This window comes from Corvus hawaiiensis, chromosome 2 (assembly GCF_020740725.1).
Source record: "Corvus hawaiiensis isolate bCorHaw1 chromosome 2, bCorHaw1.pri.cur, whole genome shotgun sequence".
Classification (NCBI taxonomy): Eukaryota; Metazoa; Chordata; class Aves; order Passeriformes; family Corvidae; genus Corvus; species Corvus hawaiiensis.
Genome location: NC_063214.1, coordinates 40,274,188 through 40,292,391, shown reverse-complemented (window position 1 = coordinate 40,292,391; position 18,204 = coordinate 40,274,188). Strand labels below are relative to the sequence as shown.

At 45.8% G+C, this 18,204-nt stretch overlaps 1 protein-coding gene and 1 long non-coding RNA gene across 2 annotated transcripts in view; one reads left to right on the top strand and one right to left on the bottom strand.

Moving 5' to 3' along the window:
* The window catches only part of FAT3 (FAT atypical cadherin 3), a 407,855-nt gene extending 397,484 nt beyond the window's left edge, over positions 1-10,371 (bottom strand). The window contains exon 1 of the mRNA XM_048294524.1: positions 10,237-10,371. The gene's annotated coding sequence lies outside the window, so the exon portion shown is untranslated. The remainder of the gene's footprint in view (positions 1-10,236) is intronic.
* LOC125321528 overlaps positions 1-18,204 on the top strand; it is a 435,308-nt gene that overhangs the window by 20,951 nt on the left and 396,153 nt on the right. The gene's annotated exons all lie outside the window — the stretch shown is intronic.

Sequence of the window (18,204 nt, the reverse complement as noted above, 5' to 3'; positions counted from 1 at the left end):
CCTTAGTCTTTCCTTACGCACAATCTACACGTGAACAAGTCAGCTGTGGATCAACTGATACTTGTTAATGTTCAAGAATCATTTTAGCTGTCACTAAACCACTACAGAGAGAAACAGCTCTTGGAAGGGTGTTTCAGAACGCAGCTTCTGAAAACAGCTGAGGAAGCAGAGAGAAGGGAACAGAACTCTGTATCCTGCTGCTCTAACATAGTATGCAGGTCTTTTTGCATACACCATGATAATCCACAGGGAATCACCACTGGCTTAACTTCCAGCAGGGCCCTTCAGGCTCTAGCTGTCAGCGTGATCTGCTGGTTTGCTCCAAAGCAGAACTCAAGCATGCACTGTGCAAGCTCAGAGGAGCAGGGCCCAGCATGAGTCCAGCTACACCTCACCATGTAAATTCACCCAAAGACAAATCACAGCCAAACAGATGCATCACGGATTGGCAAGGGTCAATCCTCACAGCCCCGACAGCAGCATATGTGCCTCACCATTTACTCCTGACCTCAGGATATGGCTGCAAAAGCACACAGAAAATTGCTTATAGTCCAAATGATCTGAATCACACTGGTTTTTACTCATGCAGTAAACCACACCAAAGGAGCCTTGTGGGCATCTTTAAATACTCCCTGCACCAAACATGCTGGGTAAAGAACCTCCCAAACAGATGCTGCCGTGTGAAGCCGAGGGAAGCGAGCCAGCAGCCTGCACAGGGCAGGCTGGCAAAGCCTCGTCCAATGCATCAAAGGTGATCCAAAGCTCACACATCATTTGGAGAGAACTGCGTTCACATGTGGAAGGTCAATAGTAAGACTTTAAAACCAGTCTGTTCCCCGAAGACTCACAAAAATCCCAGAATTATCCAGCCTCCTGGGTCCAGGCAAGCGGCAGAAGTGCCAAAAGGCTTTACCATCATGATGCCTCCAGCTATTCAGTATCTGACAACATGGAAGGCTTTGGCTACCGGAAAGCAACATCTGCCTTTTCGCTGTTTGCATCCCAGCCCTGAATGAAAACCTCCAGCTTAAAATAACAATAGTAACAATTACTCCTGCTGTTTGTTGTTCCACCAAGTCCTCTAGCTTCTCTGCCAGAGGAACATTTCCTTCTGGATAGCACAGACTTTTTCCAGGTTTGGACCACTACAATAATATGGACACCCACTATCAAGGGCAAAACAAAAGCAACACTGATCTTTGGGTTGTTTTGTTTTTGTTTTTTTCAAAGTGAAAGAACAAAGAAAAAGGCTGGTCTTCTCTAAAGGAAACCAGCAATTATGCTTCCTTGAAAATCCTAACAGTGAATAGTGGTGTCTCAATTTTCACTAAAAAATATCACAGCAAGCCTCTGGAAAAAATGTCCATGTAAAACCTCAGCTCTGAGTTTATTGACTACCTGTGTATCTATCACTGCACTACAGCAAAAATCCATAAAGCTAGGTCATCCCAACACAAGCTAGCAACTCTACCTCACATGAAATCACACCACAAAGACATAGCCATGCAAGCAGTGACTTCATGCACCTAAATGCAGCAAGAGCTGCCATTGTCTAATTGCCAATTAGAGGATGAATGAAAGAATCTCAAACACCAGCTTTCAAAAAAAACCAAAAAACCAAACCTGAACAACCAACCTAACCAAACCCACCCCACCCATGCAAATCTCAAAATTATTAACTATTTATTTAAATATGGATGCATGGGCTCCTGGACAAACTCAAACACAAAAAGGAAGCTTCCAGAGCATGGCAGCAAGGATAGGCACCCTGAAGGGAATACAGTGAGATTGTCTGAGCAGATAGGGATGGGGTTACGAAAACCAAAGAACTGATAGAATTAAATCTGGCCAGGGACGTAAAGGGCAACAATAAAAGCTTCTACAGGTACACCAGTGATAGAAGGAAGATTAGGAAATACGTGGGCCCTCTCCAGAAGGAAACAAAAGACCTGGTTACCTGGGATACAGAAATGACTGAGGTACTTATGACTTTTTTGCCACAGGTCTTCCCTGTGAAGTGCTCCAGTCCCATCACTCAAGCCAGTGAAGGCAAAGTCAGGGACATGGAGAAGCCATAACCACCCGCTGCAGGACATGATGTTCAAGAGTATCTATGGAACCTGAAGGGGCACAAGTCCATGGGATCCGATGAGCTGCATTTCCAGGTTCTGAGGGAGCTGGCTGAGGAGGTGGCTAAGCACTATCTATCATATTTGAGAAGTCATGGCAGGCCCACAAAGTTCACACTGTGGCATTAAAAAGGGAAAAAAGGAAGATCCGTGGAACTACAGGCCAGTCAGTATCACCTCTGTACCCAGCAAGATCACAGAGCATATGCTCCTCAAAACCATGCTAAGGCACATGGAAAATAGGCAGGTAATTTGTGACAGCCAACACAGCTTTACTAAGGGCAAACGATGCCTGACAAATCTGGTGGCCTTCTTCTTTGGGGACTGTACTGGTGAATGAGAGAAGAGCAACAGACATCATCTACCTGGACTTGTGCAAAGCATTTGATACTGTCCTGCACAACATCCTTATCTCTAAGCTGGAGAGACATGGATTTCATGAATGGACCACTTGGTGGATAAGGAATTTTCTGGTTAGTCAAACTCCAAGTGACATTCCTCAGGGGTAGGTACTGGGAGCAGAACTTTTTATAATTTCTGTCAGTAACATGGACAGTGGGATTGAGGGCACCCTCAGCAACTCTGCAGGTGACACCAAGCTGTGTGGTGCAGTTGAGATGCTGGAGGGAAGGGAGGCCATCCAGAGGGATCTGAACAGGCTCAAGAAGTGTGACTGTGCAAACCTGATGAAGTTCAACAAGGCCAAGTGCAAGGCTCTGCACAGGGGTAGAGCAATCCCAAGCACAAATACAGGCTGAGCAGAGAATGGACTGAGAGCAGCCCTGGGGAGAAGGAGAACTTGGGAATGTTGGCGGATGAAAAACTGAACTTAAGCCAGAAATGTAAGCTGGCAGCCCGGAAAGCCAACCATGTCCTGGACTGCATGAAAAGCAGCATGAAGAGCAGGTTGAAGGAGGTGATTCTGCCCCGCTGCTCCACTCACAAGACCCCACCTAGACCACTGCACCAAGCTCCATGATCCTCAGCATAGGAAAGACATGGACCTGTTGGAGTCAGTCCAGAGGAGGGCCATGAAGATGATCAGAGGACTGGAACACCTCTCCTATGAAGACAGGCTGAGAGAATCGGGGCTGTTCAGCCTGGAGAAGAGAATGCACTGGGGAGATCTCCTAGCAGCCTTCCAGTACCTAAACTGAGCTTTTAAAAAAGCTGGAGAGGGAGTTCTCATTTTACAATGTAGTGATGGAATGAGGGGTAATGTCTTAAAACTGAAAGAGGTCAGGTTTAGATTAGGTATTAGGAAGAAATTACTTACTGTGAGGGTGGTGAGGCACTGAAACAGGTTACCCCGCAAAGTTGTGGCTACTCGATCCCTGGAAGTGTTCAAGGCCAGGCTGGATAGGGCTTTGAGCAATGTGATCTAGTGAAATGTGTCCATGCCCATGGTAGGGAGGTTGGAGCTAGCTAATCTTTAAGGCCTCTTCCAACCCAAACCATTCTAGGATTCCATGAAATATGAGGAGTCATCAAAAAAATTCACCCTGTAGCAGATACAAAGGCATCCGCTTAAGACTCTGGGTACCATGATTTGTTTAAGCAATGTGGGACATAATCATGTTTAATATCAAAAAGATACCAGTGCAACACATCTGATAGCAAAACTGATATTTATGCTGTCATTATATGGACTTATCACCAAATATAACCTGCACTATCATACGAAGTGCTCAGATAGTTTGAAGGGAAAAATAATACATGTTCAATGCTATTTAGGAATATTAATAAGCTCCTTTTTTTAAGATGTAAACATTAATAGCTGTTCTGAAGAGGGCTTACTTTTAACCTTTAACAACATTCAAGTGTCTGTAATTTTTATCAGATTGTTTGGATTTTGATTGAGCTAAAGTCCTGAAGCTACAATTAAACTTGCAGCTACCTTCTCTCAATAGGCTTCCTGCAACAGCTGGAAGACTCTTTGAAGTCTGCAAAGACATGGAAGAAATGTTATTTATGGCTAGTTTGCACAGTGCAAGCAGAAACAAGTTGTGTTTCTGGTGCATTTCCAGTGCTGGTGACAGATCATTTCTCACCAGCACTACAGGAAGTCTTCAAAACTATTTTCCTCTCCCCAGATGCTCTACAGGACTAAGCTAAGAAGATGGAAATGCTGCAGGGCAGGATTTCAAGTGTTCCAAATGGCCCAAAAGCAGTTCTTACTACAATCAGCATTAAATCCCACCACCAGCTCCACTGAAGACAGAAGTGGCCTAACTCAGCCTGTTCATGGCTACCTGCCTGGAAAGCCCACCACATCTCAGGATGGGCTGCTAAATCTACTTAAAAATTTTTTTAAATTTTAAAAATCAGGGATGCCTTTTAGAAGGAGGGCCAAATCAGTGTAGACAGTAGAGAAGGAAGAGGGATTTCAGTCCAGAAGAGCCACCCCACATATTGCCACATCTCTCTGACCAGCTCGGCAGCCAAGGGATGGAGCTGTGGACTCTGCAGGAGCAGAGGGACAACACCACTGGGGCTCTGCAGCAGGGGCTGCACTGGGCTGGCACATGTGTAATGACCAAGCCAACACGCGCTGATGTCAGAGGAAGTTACACTCACACAGTGGAAGCCATACAATCAGTAGTGTCATCATCTAGGAGAAAGAAAGAAAATATTGTTTTCTCCCAGGCAAAGCCACTGGCGTTTTTCATTTGTGTTAACTTGCTTTAAGTGCCTGCAGGGTCCATGCCTTTGATTTACTGTGGGTGACAGGCAGTACAGGCATAGACATGTTTAGGTATAATTATTATAGTAGCCAGGCTCATACACCAAGAACAGCAGCAAAATCAACAACAGCTCAATAAGACAATGGAGAATTTTCCAACACAAAACCCTACATCTCTCTACATCCCTGCAACCCTACTCAAAGTCTGCTCCTGACTCTTTCAAGAAAAAAAAGAATGAAATCAGGAAGTTTTCATATCAGTGCTACTAATCCCATGCAACACCAATTTCACCCAAAAAACCCCTTGTAGTTTTCATAGAATCATAGAATCATTTACGTGGGAAAATATGTCTAAGATCATCCAGTCCAACCATTAACCCAGCACCACCAAGTCCACCACTAAACCACATCCCCAAGTGCCACATTGCACATCCTTTAAATCACTCCGGGGATGGTGACGATTCCCTTGGAAGCCTCTTCCAATGCTCAACAGCCCTTTCCACAAAGAAGTTTTTCCTAATATCCAATCTAAGTATCCCCTGGCATCACCGGACACGATTTCCTCCCATCCTATGGCTTTCTACATTGTGGAAGAGACTGACCTCCACCTAGTTACACCCTCCTTTCAGGCAGTTGTAGAGAGTGATAATGTCCCTCCTGAGCCTCCTTTTCCCCAGACTGAACACCCCCAGCTCTCTCAGCAGCTCCTCATTGGACTTGTGCTCCAGACCCTTCCCCAGCTCCGTTGCCCTTCTCTGGACAGGCTCCAGCACCTCAATGTCTTTCTCGCAGTGAGGGGCCCAGAACTGAACACAGGATTTGAGGTGTGGCCTCACCAGTGCTGAGTACAGGGGGATGGTCACTGCCCTGATCCTGCTGGCCACACTATTGCTGATCCAGGCCAGGATGCCATTGGCCTCCTTGGCCACCTGGGCACACGCTGGCTCACATTCAGCTGCAGTTGACCAGCACCCCCAGGTCCTTTTCCACTAGGCAGCTTTCAAGCCACTCTTTCCCCAGCCTGCAGCACTGCACATGAAGTTAAGAAAAACAAGCAAGCTAAGAACAGCAACTCTCTCACACCACTACTTGATGCATATTCCAGTCCAGCACCCAGCAAGTCCTGCCTCCAGCTCAGCCCTTAAGTTCAAGCACTAAAGAGAATAGTACTTAGGGTTTAGACACAGAGCAAAGGATACAATTAACAGGTATCATCAACTCTTTGACTTGCACTTATGCCAAAAAAAAACAACAAACCAAACCGCAAACCCAGAAGCTGGAAGTCCATGCAGATCCCAGAGCAGAGGTTTAAACGACAGCCCAGCAGGGTTTGCTCAGATCCCTCTTCACTGCACTGCCATCTTTTGCATCCTGACAGTACTAACAGTGCCCAAAATTTACTTGCCATTAATACACACATCTAGATGTTAACCATTCATATGACTTCAGGGTCTAATACAATGACTGTTACGATATCTGTAACTTTTTATACTGGGATGAAACGAGGCCTGTGCACTCGTATAAAGTAAGTAGGAATTAGTATTGTTTCATTTTGGATGCATAAATCCTCATAGCAAACAAGCTAAGAAATATTAACAAGGTATATTTATAACTGTTTAACATACTCTCTTTATTTAACTCTGTTAAAGTAAGGACATAAGGATGCACATGCAAGACAGGCTACTCAGTTTCACATTAGTTTATATTTTCATTCCTTTTGTCATCATATAGGAGCAAAATACCTAAAAGTCTGGGGTGAATGCATGGTAGAAGAATGTACTGTAAAAGAAAACTGTCTGGACTGGAATTACAGACGTCACAGTGTTTCCACGGGAAAAAAAAAATTTAAAAAATCAGACAGATTCAAATACCTCAATCCCAGTCAACGTTTTTGGTATATATTAACAAACCCTCTTCTATTCCACTGAATATAATAAACTGAAGCAACACATTCTTGTTGTAAAGATCAGTTTTATTACATGGCCATGACCTGGACCAGCTTTCAATCAACACTGATTAAATGCATATTCTGATATCCTGTCACACACACACCTTTCAAGTCATGGAAGAACATAGCAAACACTTCCCATTTGTCACTGTCATGTAACATAAAAATTTATCTAGATGCTGTATATATGAAGTGTCTCTGAGAATAACTCACTAGATAACATACACATGGGAAACTCACTCACTGTGCACAGGCTAAGTAGGGTTGAATTAATGAATGCACTGTTGCTTCACATATTGAATGTCTGTCACTAAACCGATAATTTGCAAATGCAGAAGCAGGGACTGGGAGATGCACTGGCTGCAGGCACTGACAGATCCCTCCTCTGCAGTTTCAAGAAGCTAACTGTGCTCCATTCAGAGCTCTTGATCCATGTTCCTGGGAATGACTTAGGACACAAGCAGCAAGACAGTCAGTGTGTGTCCACATTTGGGGTTTTGTTTCCACTCCTATCTGCCCTGATTTCCTTCCCAAGAATGCTGTGCTTGTGAAAGGCACAGCATGACATCCTAAGAGACTTCTATCTTCTCTGCCTAACAGACTCAGTCTGGGTGGCGCAGAAAAGCAAAAGCTTCCCTAGAGAATACACCAGGATTACCAACAAGAAGGGAGAACTACTTCTGGATTGAAGCTTTGGCCCATTGTCATCTATGGCAAAACTCCCACTGAAGTCAGCATAGCCAGGATTTCACCTCTGTCACATTAATTTTGAGTCCCTGCCCATTCTGCCCTGGAACTTCCAGCCATCACAGTAAGGGTCTTAACAATGCCAAGAGCTTTTGTGTTATGTACTGCATGCTAAAGTCATGAAACCCTTCACATAAGCAAGCAAATACTCATCAAACAGTTAGGAAATTTAAGACACTGCTGTACTGTAAGGGATTCAAACCTGAAGCCAGAAGCATGATGTTTCACACTGGCACACCATTCTAAAACAAACCTTATCCTAACCAACTTTCTGTCCTTCACAAAAACCTGCCTGTAAATACCAGCTGTATGACTGCAGTTGGCATGTGTCGGAAGACATTTTAGAACCCAGCACAGAAATATCTCTGTAGTGGAACAGCACCCACAAACTGCTCCTAACAAGCAATGGCTAAACATCCTAACTCACTCCCTCCTAGTTGTTCATTTCATTCTATTTGACAGAATCCATCAGTCAGAGTACATCAGGTCACAGTAGTGCAACATGGTAGGAGCCATGACAATATAACCTGGTGGAACAGAAGGCCCTTGTGTGAGAAAAGGAGCAAGCCAGCATTTAGGGAAACTGGGGGGGGCTATACGCCCTCCCTGTCCAGCACACAGGATAACAACACAGTAACATAACACACAGTTACGGAATCATCCTAGACACCATCGGCATGCAGGTATGGAGCACAGTCATTACAATGCCAACAGATGCTATGTAAAGAATCAAGCTTTAAAATAAACAGGAACAAAAGTAAATAAAACTATGATTTGCTGCATCAAGGCAAGCACAGCCAAACTGCTGATTTTCTACAACACTAGCACCACCAAAGGATCAGACAGAGGGATATCCATAGTCTGCAGTCCTGCAGTACATTGGCTCCTGTATGGCTCTCTCAACAAGACTCCAGTGTTTTTTGGAACACAACAATCACACCTGTAAGCTCTTTCTCAGTAGCTCCAAGAGCAAGCTAGATCCAGAGGGATCACTCCTTCTCTCCTTGCGCCCACCACCAAGTTCTCTCCAAGCAACGAAAGGAAATTTTTGTTCACATGAAGGAGCAGCCCTCCAAATGTCAGCAGGAAGAGACAGACAAGTACTAGCCAGGCTATTCTGCCTTGCTCTGCTTTCCCAGTTAATGCTTATACCCTTACACAACTGCTCCAGACCGGGAATGAGTCCTCAGTAAAAGCAGAGCATTCAGGCAGCAACTAGAATGGGGCAGCAACTCTCCTCTGCATTCCTCATAGTTCACCCTCTCCTGATTTTTAATTCCTTTTCTGAGAACTTAAACCAAATTTCATAAAGCATTTGCTAAATGAGAGATAAGATAAAACACCTCTGCCTGTGAAGAGGACTTTTTCTTTCTTTCTGCTGGACAGAGGTTGGTTAAGAACACACGAATCCTGATCAAAAGATACATATACCTCTCTAAGCTGACAGCACTGCAAAGGCAAAGCAAATGAGTACCAACAGAAGCACTACTTTCCTCGAGTCCCTTCCTTTTAATCAAACTTGATGTTTTAGTGCCTCTGCCGGGATGCCAGTGCTGACTTCCCTTTATGGCCCCTGTAGTTGCCATTTATTTTAATTGAATCTAGGACTAAGGACACTCGGCAACGCTTAATCCTCCCAACAACAAAGCAAGGGCACTAAACCACCATGAAAAATAGTAAGAAAAAAAATTAAGGAAAGAAAAATTAAGAAAATGCACTGATGCATTCCTTGGGGCAGCGCGGCTCCCTTTTCCCCCTGCAAATAATCCAGCGGGATTCAAAAAGTGGGCAGGAGAGGCTGGATTACTTCCTTTAATAGCAGAAGTTAGAGCTGGGAGAGCCACGTTTAACCCATCGCCAGCCGGAGCAGGTTCCCTTCCCAGGGATTCACACCCCAGGCACGTCCCAGCCCTTGCACACACACACACGGACAGACACACTGACACACGGTCCGAATTTCGGGGCGCGCAGAGGGCGGAGGGGATGGGGAGCCCGCAGCGAGCGGCCCCAGCAAAGCCCGGCAGGGACGAGGGGACACGGCTGCTGCCCCCACTGTCCCGGACAGAGCGCTCTCCCAGCTCCAGCCAGCTCCCCGGCGCCGGAGCCTGAGAACGGGGCGAGCCCTCCCTCCTAAAAACATGGAGGAAAAAATAGACGGACAAACAGATAGACAGACAGACAGATAGAAATACGAACAGGCAGGTCCTCCGGTAACACCCGTCTCTCCCCAGCCCAAGCAGCTGCAGCCAGTCCCCAGGCTCAGCCAAGAGCAACTGCAGCTGAAGAGCAGCGACAGACACGCACACCCCCTCGCCCTCGCTGCCACAAGGTAAAAAACAAAAAATTCAAAACCCAAAAAAGCTGCCGCCAACAAAAAACTACAAAATAAAAGCACTTAAAAGGCGGCGAGGAAATTTTTAAAACATGAAAACCCAGCTCTTGCCCGCTTGCGAGCTAAACCCCAGCGCGAAGCGGGGAGCGCACCCGGGGCAGCCGCCCACTGCTGCACCTTGCAGGGCAGAGCAGGAGCGCGACCGGCCGCTGTCAGGGGATGGGAGCGGGACACGAGCACAGTGCAGGGACAGTGCGCGGCCGAGTCCCCGCAGCAGAAGTTTCACCGAGTCGCGGCCGCAGCCCCCGGAGCCCCCGCGCACCGCCGAGTTTACCCGGCGGAAAGTTTCTCCGCCATCGCCTCCGCGCCCCTCCCCGAGCCCCAGGCGGGTACGCACCGGCCGGTTCAGCTCCGGGCGCTGCCCCACCGCTTCCCACGCTGGGTCTCCATGCCGCCTTGGACGCCGCCGGGCTGTGGCAAGGGGCGAGGAGAGACGGCAGTGGGGCGCTCCCCGCCCGGCGCAGCGCCGAGCTCAGCGCAGCCCAGCGCAGCCTGCCGGGAGCGCGGCCCGCGCCCGCCTCCCGCCCGCGGGGAGGGACCGGAGGGACCGCGCCGCCGCCGCCGCCCGCCCCGGCCCCGGCCCCGGCCCCGGCCCCGCCCGCCGGGGGGTTCTCACCGCCCGGACCCGGCGCAGGGGAGGTCGAGGAGGCGCTCGTGGAACGTCTGTCCTACAGTGGCCTCGCCCAAGGTCATCCGCTCCCGGCAGGGCGTCGCGTCGCCCGGTGTCCCCCGCTGCCTTCAGGGGTCCCCGCTGCTCTCCTGCCGCCGGGCGGGCGGGCAGTGCCGGCTCTGCACTCACCGGCTGCCGCCCCGTCCTTACCCGGCGCGGCTTCCCCTGCACCCCGAGCCCTGCCGGGAGCCGCGCTGGGCGGGCGGTAGCAGCCGGGTCCCCGCGCAGAGCAGCGCCAGCCCGAGACCCTCCCGCCCGCTACCCCCGGGTGGCCGCTGGCTGAGCACGGGGACACGCTCCGGGGTGGCAGCCCGACCGCAACCTGCCTGCGAGCGCAGTTGGGCGGCTGAGCCAGGGGTCTGTGAGAGTCTGTGACACTCTGCTGCGAAAGCTACACCTGTCCAAAGAGCTGGTCCCTTTGGCTTTAGAAGGGAGGAGATATATCTAGTGCCTTCTGCGCTTGTGAATTTATATCCAAGTTCTCACTCTACCTATTTTAATAGGATGTTGTGGTGAGGCACCTGTTTGATCACCTGTTCAGTTCGTTTCCTTCACTAGCGGTAGAGCCCAGGCCCCTGCCTGATCACGTATGTCATTCAAGAGAGAAAGAGATCACTTTGACATCTTTTTTCCTTTTCTTCTTTTTTTTTAACAATGTCTACCTTTAGCTATTTTCTCCTCTGCAAGAGCTTTGAAATGCTGCTACTTTTGTTTGTTTTCTAGTCTGCTGTTTTCTCACTTTGTCCATGCCTCCCACTTGGCTGCAGGTCAAAACTGCTAAACCCAAGTATAGGTAAGAAGGTCCCTGTGAGGAGCGGAAGCATAGCGCCCATCACTGGTTCTATAAAACACTCGTGCCCCAGGCAATTTGCTGCTGTGATTTGGTGTGAAGGTGAAAAAACAAGTAAGCAAACAAAACCAGCCAGCAGTTCCACACTAATCGCAGGGTCCGGGGTAATAGCCACAAAGCAGGAGGGCGTGGTCTGCTCTGTGTAAAAGGAGAAGGAAAATAAATAAAAAACCTGCTTGTAAAATTTAGCAGCTGAAATTAAAAGTTCTGCAATGGAAGCATGCACCAAAACCCATTAGCTTTGTCTAAATTCTACAATAGAGCTAATGATTTTACACCCACCACCTGGTTGCACTGGTCATGGAAGGCGATCTTGGTGCATTAAAAAGCTATTTAGAAGTCACAAGTTCAGAGCCTCACTGTGGCACTCACTAAATGAACACACCAAGAAGATGTCCTATTCCAAAAGGCCCATAATCCGCATCAACAAGACAAATTTAGAGTGGGAGGAAAGTGTATTATGCTGCAGATGGCACTGAGAAAGAAACCGATTTGCCCAAGGTCATGCAGGAAGTCTGTGGCAGAGCCAAGAACTAAACAGAACTCTCCTGAAACCCAGACTAAAAATAGTGCTTGATAATTACACATGAACTCCAGAAAACACACATTACACAGATGATCATCTTTTGACCAGTATTTTGGAGTTATCGGGCTCCATTTCATTATAATTTTCAACTGCACTGATAACTGAATGGTCACTTTCTAAATTTAAACCACATTATTTGAAAGTCCTCTACCCAGAAATTCATACTGTGGAACAAAAGGCACTAACAGATAGCATCTGGGCCAACACAGATGCTTTCTGAGTGTGCCTGCTTTTGCTACCCCATTCCTCAAGCAGAACCAGAGGGTGTCCAGATCTTAGTCCTGGGAGGGGGAGATGATCCTGCTCCTCACAGTGTTTTCCTGAGGCTCTAAAGGGGCTGTGTTGTCCTTACCTACACTTTCCCTGGCAGAAGCATCCTGGATTTAATCCCATATTCCTCCAGCCCCTGTTTAGCCCCATTAAAATGTGCCCTGGCGTACAGCTTTCATTTGCTCTTATGACAGACCTGTCTCATGTGTCAGAACGTGCTTTCCGTGTGTCCTCTTCCTATTTCAGCTCCCTCTTACTGGCTTTCTTAGCCAATGCAGAAGCATTTCTTGCAATGCAAAACCCACACAAGCAGAAAACAACAGTAACATAATGTGGCACCCTTCAGGCACCCTCAGTTGTCACTTTAGGAAAGTAATTTACACATATATTTAGTGGATTTTACAATGTATAAATGCTAGTGAGTATTAGCAGAAGCTGTTTTCCTAATTAATCAATCCTACCAGCATGGTAATGATTTCTGTTGTTCTTCTGGAGCTTCCTCCAGCAGGGAGTGAGCTCTGTTGATTAACAAGACCATTTTGCATGTATATAACATTTTTGTTCATCTATAACAATCTCATTATCTTTTTTTGTTTTTTTCCTCAAGGAGGTGAGCAGTTCTCAAATTATGCTTAAGGAATAACTAGGGCAGAAAGAATCATATTGTCTCCCGTATCACCATTTTATAGTTGTGTATCTGTCAGGTTCAGTAAAATCTACGTTATTGTGCAAGGTGATTCAGAGCAGGTTGAATAAGATGCCCCAAATCAAGAGCAAGACGGGGATGGCCAGGAGCATAGCTCCTACCTTCACACCTCAGAATAACGTGCTATTTTACAGCAGGTCTTTAAAGGTGAAGAGCTTCAAATGCTTGTTTAACATCTTTGTAGCTGGCAAGGATGGTAGAACTGAGGGCACCCTTGGCAAGTTTGCTGACAGCACCAAGCTTGTGGTACAGTTGACATGCTGGAGGGAAGGGATGCCATCCAGGAGAACCTGGACAGGCTTGGGAGGTGGGCCTGTTGTGAACCCCATGAAGTGCAACAAGGCCAAGTGCAAGGTCCTGCACATCGGTCAGAGCAATCCCAAGCACAAATACAGGCTGGGCAGAGAATGGATTGAGGGCAGCCCTGAGGAGAAGAGCTTGGGAGTGTTGGTTGATCAGAAGTTGTTGATCAGTGTTGATCAGAAGCTCAACGTGACCCGGCAATGTCCCAGCTGCGTGAAAAGCAGCATGGCCAGCAGGTTGAGGGAGGGGATTCTCCCCCTTTACTCCACTCTTGTGAGACTCCACCTGTAGCGCGTCATCCAGCTCTGAGGCCCCAAAAATAAGAGCAACATGGACTTGTTGTAGTGAGTCCAGAGAAGGGACACCAAGGTGATCAGAGAGCTGGAGTACTTTTCCTGTGAAGACAGCTGAGAGAGTTGGGATTGTTCAGCCTGGCGAAGAGAAAGCCCTGGGGAAAGCTTATGGCAGCCTTTTAGTACTTAAAAGGGGCTGCAGGAAAGCTGAAGAAGGACTTTTTACAAGGGCATGTAGTGATAGGCGTGGGGTAATGGCTTTAACTTGAAAGAGGGCAGATTTAGATTAGATATAAGGAAGAAACTCTTTACTCTGAGAGCAGTGAGGCACTGGCACAGGTGCCCAGAGAAACTCTTTACTCTGAGGGCAGTGAGGCACTGGCACAGGTGCCCAGAGAAGTTCTGGATGTCTCTGAAAGTGTTCAAGAAAAGGTTGGATGAGGCTTTCAGCAACTTGTTCTGGTGGAATGTGCCCATGGCAGTGGCATTGGAGCTAGATGATCTTTAAAGGTCCTTCCCAATCCAAAGCATTCTATAATTTAATATGATATTGGAAAGGTGGTGACAGTAGTATCAAGAACTGGAGGCTCAGTGGGAACCCCCTCACTCTCTACAACTACCTGAAAGGAGGTTGTGGTGAGGAGGGACCTGGTCTCTTTTATCATGAGAGGACTAGAGCAAATGGCCTTAAACTGAAACAGAGGAGGTTTAGATTTGATATCAGAAAAAAATTTTTACTGTTAGGGCGCCCAGGGAGGTGGTGGAGTCACCATCCCAGGAGATGTTCAAAAGGCATCTGGATCTGGCACTGGGTGGTAGTTTAGTGATACAGGGGTTACACCGGTAGTGCTGGGTTGACAGTTGGACTTGATGATCTTAAAGGTCTCTTCCAACTCTGACAATTTTCTGATTCTATGATTCTGTGTCTGATTAATAATGCCATCATGCTCTGCAGATAGAGACCAGGAAACAGCTTTTAGATTCTCATATCCTGAGTAGCAGGAATTTCTCCTCATTTTCCTGCCAGGACAATCAGATTCAAGAAGAGGACAACAGAGTATTTCACATTCTCTTAACTCAGTAAATTGCATTGAAATTATCATAAATAATTCAGCTAGTAAAAATAAATATAAATCCAAGCAGAAAGGAAAGGTTTTTCCCAAAGATTCAAGGTTCAGGAGGCAGTAAGGCAAGTTTTGGACCTGATGTTAACTGAACCAGTACTGAGCTATTGAAGCTGAATCTCAGCATAATATCATAAATTATGAAACATTGACATTTCACTTTGAATTAATGCAAAGGGCTATTTATACACTGTTTTAGAGGCAGTTGCTTGGGCAAATTAATACACTTTTCCCGTCACCAGGCCAAGTGTTAGCAACACTGCTATTTTTCAAAGTATCAAACTATTTGCATATTGGAAGGGTTTTAATACAATCTGTCCCCCAGGGCTGCTGTGTGAGTTACTTTGAAAAGGTAATCGGTCATAATTCACTGGCTCCTTAATCCATAATCTCACTTGATTCAGTATACTACCAGTGATTTTCAGTGTGAGAGGTTGCTTGTTTTCATTCAATTGCATTCTGTTTGAGAGCCACAGGCCACCAACGTGGGAAGAGGCATTCAATGGGCTACAACTGCCTTTCTGGGCTTGCTACCAATAAAAGGTCTGGATAGCAGATAGCAGTGGAAGAATGAGGCATGACCACGTAGCAAAAATATTCCATATACTTTCCTGAATTTTGAGCTTTGAATGTGACTGCAGAGAAAGACACCATTATTGTTCATATGTATTGACAATGCTTTTGTCTTTTTTTTTTCCTTTTTTGAAGGGTGAAAAGTACAACACTTTGAAGTTACTTTTTGTGAGATTGTTTTTTACAGATCAGTGTTCTAGTTGTCATTTCTGTAAAGTATTGGTTAAGAATGTGCTTTAATACCAAGTGGTTAGGCTTGCAAACAGTGCTTAAGTACTTCACTAGACTGGGGTTTAAAATAATTAAAACAATTACTTGAAATGTCATCCAAATTGTACAAAAATCATTAGTCACCTTTTGCAAATTCCATGAGTTTCACGTCCACCATTATGAACAAGATACTATGGTATCTCCTGCTCAGAGACTTTCCTTTATCTTACAGAGAAAATCTCCTAATTCAGAAGTGCCTCAAGACTGATGTGATCGAATCACAGTCCAGTACCCCGTAGGTGGGTTTCTCTCTGACTGTCTGATTCCCTGTACAGAGGCAGCCTCCTGGTCATACCAAGGACTTCACTACAAATTTCTTGCAGCCTTTTTGTCTCTTCTCACTTTTCCTGACAGTGAGTAGCACTAGCGCAGTGTTAAGGAAGTTAACAAGTAGTGACAGTGCTCATAGACTTCTCTAGAAACATGATGTGGCAGCACAAGACAGCTTGATGGTGACGACACTGGAAATTTGCTTCAAGGCCATTCTTCACGTTTCCTCAAGAAGCAACATTCCTGCACAAATGTTATTCAAGGGCATTGCATGGTACTGCTCTGCAGGAGGGTCAGCAACAGAGGATTTGCAGGAATAATTAAGGGGATAGGTACAGCACAAAGCTTATCACTAGCTTACGGTGCCATTCAGCCAGAAAGATCTGTTAATGCAGGAAAAACTGGATCAGGGTTTTGCTTGATATCTCTATCTCTTTTAGAGGCTGCAACGGGATCACACATCAAAAGATCCATTTTGACAGTGCATATTGAAGTATTGCCTTGTATTATGGCGGATTATGCCTTGCAGCACAAAGTTATTAGCATTTCTAGCAGCTGAATGTCAGAGGTTTGACTTAAACTCACAGAGTGAGATCATCCCATGTAGAAGGGAAACTTCCAGTCTGGTGTGTCTGATTTTTCCATTTGAAAGGTACAGCAATAACAGAATCATAGAATATCCTGAGTTGGAAGGGACGCACAGAGATCATTGAGCCCAGCTCCTGGCTGTGCATAGGACAACCCCAAGAATCACACCGTGTGCCTGAGAGCATTGTCCAAGCCCCTCTTGAACTCTGTCAGGCTTGGTGCTGGGACCACTTTTTTGGAGAGCCTATTTGTGAAGGACTGGGTTAGCTCTGACTGTTTAACTTGACTTAAAGTTTGCTTTTCTCTCTGCTCTAATTTGCTCATCCCAGCCATAACCCAGTCTCATTCAAGCCCAGCTGTGCTTAGCGCTGTCTCAAAGAGCAATGCATCAAATCCACAGATTCCCTGCCCAGGGAACAGACCTGCCAGTCAAAGAGGGTTGCAATGTCATCAGTGTGCTGAAGGCAAATCACAGGAGGTGATGCTGGAACGCTTACCCTCCATCAGGGTAATAGTGCATTTGATGGCTTGATCTAACGTATCAAATCCTGCTCACAGAAAATTGAGAGCAGGTTTTGTGGCTTTTTTTATTTTATTTCAGTGAAACAGATCTGAGAGAGGAAGGAAGTGCTGTGTGGAGCCAGAAGTTTCCATTCGTCTCAGTTCTGGCAGCGAGTTTCCAGGTAGCTCTTGACCTTTACCTTAACCTTCTTGAGTTTGATTTCCCATTTTGAAAAATTAAATACAGAGTCACTAGAGATCATAAGAAAAGATACATTTTTGCAAGTTTACCAGTCAAATTGCAGTTTGAGTCCCTGTTTTACTACTTGTATCTTGTGAGATTTTAGAGAAATCATGGGTTGTCTCTGTGCCTCAGTTTTCTGTCTGTGATACAAACCCAGAAACACTTTTTGTCTGTCTTCTGTTTTTGGACAAATAAACATATATGTTGTCTTGCATTTTACAGTGATTTACCTTCTAGATGTCTGACTTTGACTAAGGTCCTTTAATTTTATTAACAGGTACAATAAATAGTTCTGAGATTTCTCCTTGGAGCACTCTGAGGTCGGTGGAAATGTGTACCACCAGAAGTATGTTATGTTAGTTAATGAAAGAGACAGAATTAAATGAAAGCAGCTTGATTTTATAAAAATTGTGAAAGGTTCTGCAACCAGACAGTAGAAAGCTATAAGGATCAGGATACCATGCAGCATTGAGGGAAGGACTGATCTTATCCACAATAGCTTTGCTCAGCTTTTACTGTTCCTTGTACAAAGAACTGACTCCAGTAAACATTCAAACGTGCTTAACTTGATAGACGAGTGGCTTTTTGACTTAAATTTAAATGCACATTTAAGCTTAGGCATGGCTGTTTGTGGGGTGGGGATTTAGTATGGGATTCCCTGATTCTTTGCACACATGATTTCATTAGGTGTTGTCTGTTTCTGTAGCACTGCCTTAGGGCATGAGCCAAGCCTGGTTGAAGTCAGGGGAATTTCTACAGATTTTGATGGCAGTTGGACTGGACCCTTTCTAGGAAATAAAAACAGATTTTGTGGAACATAAAAGCAAAAAAATATCCTGCTAAATTTGTGGGGATGAAATAGTCATTTCCTGTTTTAGGACTAGAGACTTTATAAATCAAGCTTCTAACCAGAGAAAAATTTTACCAGCTGTACATTGAGCTGCTGAAAATAAAGAGGAAGTATAACACAGACTTAGCAAACCCTTAGTTTTAAGTGAGCAGAAGGAATTGCTTGGCTGTGCATAACAGTTCAGCAGGAGGTAATGATGATGTTTAT